This window comes from Schistocerca piceifrons, unplaced genomic scaffold (assembly GCF_021461385.2).
Source record: "Schistocerca piceifrons isolate TAMUIC-IGC-003096 unplaced genomic scaffold, iqSchPice1.1 HiC_scaffold_1042, whole genome shotgun sequence".
NCBI lineage: Eukaryota > Metazoa > Arthropoda > Insecta > Orthoptera > Acrididae > Schistocerca > Schistocerca piceifrons.
Genome location: NW_025726844.1, coordinates 22,501 through 25,000, shown reverse-complemented (window position 1 = coordinate 25,000; position 2,500 = coordinate 22,501). Strand labels below are relative to the sequence as shown.

Below are 2,500 nucleotides of genomic sequence, written 5' to 3'. Positions count from 1 at the left end.
CTCAACCTAACCCATGTTGTGCCTCAACCTAACCCATGTTGTGCCTTAACCTAACCCATGTTGTGCCTCAACCTAACCCATGTTGTGCCTTAACCTAACCCATGTTGTGCCTTAACCTAACCCATGTTGTGCCTTAACCTAACCCATGTTGTGCCTTAACCTAACCCATGTTGTGCCTTAACCTAACCCATGTTGTGCCTTAACCTAACCCATGTTGTGCCTTAACCTAACCCATGTTGTCGCCTTAACGTAACCCACGTTGTCGCCTAAACCTGCTCTGTAATTGTTATACGACTCGTTCAATTACTGTAGTGTTGCCCACCCGCAACCCTCGCAATATAGTTCGCTACTCGCACTGCCCGCACCCCTGTGTATCGCTTCATGTTAAACACCTTGCAAGTCTTGCTCACTTTCCACATGCTCCTGCTGTACACTGTAATGTGGATGGCAGCAGGACGTACATGCCGCCCCTCCCCACGTCCCCACCTTGCCCCCTGCCTTCGCAAGCTGGTTGGTGAGAAGTTTGCATGTTCAATGCCCTTCGCATGCGACGTACTCAGGCTACGTTGTGGTGCGGCCTGTGTCAACTGTCCGCTGATGTCGTACGCGTGAACCACAATCTGTACTGCACATTCGTCCTTATGTACTGAATGATACATCGTGGCACATGTGTGACCGCACAACGACTGCGCCCAAAAACGGCGGACCATACAGTGCAAATATTGTGCACGCAGCTACGTGTCGTCTCCCTATGAGAGCTGGATTGCAGTGTGGTACGCCATAGAGACGTGTGGGAGGAACGGACGCCGTGGATGGCGATCAGCATGAGCTGTCTGTTGATGTATTCGGACCTAGTCGTCTCTCCTCACACACCGTGATGGCATGGTGCACCGCGTTCCATATCTGCGACATGCTACAGAGGCCGGTTGACAGTCGTTCGAGCAATGGACATCGCATACGTACGGGGGCCACCTTCCACGTATTGTCTAGGCGTGCACATTTTGTTGCGTGTATGTGGGCAGACGTAGTGTGGCGTGACACCTGACACAGGCATGCAATAATCGTTGAAGTTGCAAATGGCGATGGACGCCTGCGTTTTCTGGTGAAGTTACGCAAATGAACAAATGGTAACCTGTTGTGGTGCGGTTGTTCTCGCTAGGGGTGAATCGGTGATGGCGACGATAGGTTGAGGTACTAACCGGTTGTTCCAGCGATACCCACCATGCCGACGAAACTGAACGGCATCTGGGTGTGAAGCGATACGCGGCGGTGGCTGGGTGGGACCGTCCCCGGCCGGTGAGGGGGCGCCTCCCGGCGTGCTGGCCGCGCGGTGCGTGGGCGCACGCGCTACAGCCGGCTGGTGGGGGCGGCCAGTGGCAGGCGCGCCGGCCGACGGACGCGGCAGGCGTCGCAGCTGCGCGCCGGCGCACCCTGCGCGCGGCGCCGTGCGGCCAAAGTAGGTCCTCGCGGGCCCGGTGCGAAGCGCGGTGGACATCTTCAGTGTGCTGGTCCGATTGAGGACTGTGTGCGTTGAGGATGCGCCGCCGCCCGGCGCTCGGCGCCGCGACGCCGTCTGCTGCTCGGTCGCCCCAGCGGTTCTCGCTGGTGGTTTGTATCGCAGCTGTGCGGATGTGTTGGCGCGTGCGCTGTGCTGGGAGAGTTCGCTTCGGCACCCAAGTGGGGCTTTTGTCCTTCTGTGGCGCTGGCGTTGGAGCTGCCGGTCACCGTAGGTGGCGCGTGTTGTCTCCCGCCGGCAATGCCACGACAGCACGCTCCCGGGCCTCTGTCGGCAGCGGCAAGCTCAGTTGGGAGCACGGGTGGTCGCACCGAAAGCGTCTACTCGCCTAACTCCGGGCGATTGCGCCTCTCTCGAACCCGACCAAGTACTTGGGACGGCGCTGCGCGCCGCCGGGACCTGAGAGGGTTTCGAGGTGTATTGTGCAGGGGAGCTCAGCCTCCTCCTGTTTGCAGAATGATTGAGCGGACGCTTGCGTGTTCGCGCGGGCCCCCGGGACACACTCCCGGGCGGCCGGCTGCTCAGCTCTAGTTGACGCAGCTCCCTGGTTGATCCTGCCAGTAGTCATATGCTTGTCTCAAAGATTAAGCCATGCATGTCTCAGTACAAGCCGCATTAAGGTGAAACCGCGAATGGCTCATTAAATCAGTTATGGTTCCTTAGATCGTACCCACGTTACTTGGATAACTGTGGTAATTCTAGAGCTAATACATGCAAACAGAGTCCCGACCAGAGATGGAAGGGACGCTTTTATTAGATCAAAACCAATCGGTCGGCTCGTCCGGTCCGTTTGCCTTGGTGACTCTGAATAACTTTGGGCTGATCGCACGGTCCTCGTACCGGCGACGCATCTTTCAAATGTCTGCCTTATCAACTGTCGATGGTAGGTTCTGCGCCTACCATGGTTGTAACGGGTAACGGGGAATCAGGGTTCGATTCCGGAGAGGGAGCCTGAGAAACGGCTACCACATCCAAGGAAGGCAG

General features: G+C 57.5%; 1 non-coding gene across 1 annotated transcript in view; it reads left to right on the top strand.

The window, feature by feature from the left end:
* Positions 1-2,057: 2,057 nt before the first annotated feature.
* LOC124726097 overlaps positions 2,058-2,500 on the top strand; it is a 1,909-nt gene continuing 1,466 nt past the window's right edge. The window contains exon 1 of the ribosomal RNA XR_007006709.1: positions 2,058-2,500. This exon is cut by the window's right edge and continues 1,466 nt beyond it. This is a non-coding gene — a ribosomal RNA (small subunit ribosomal RNA).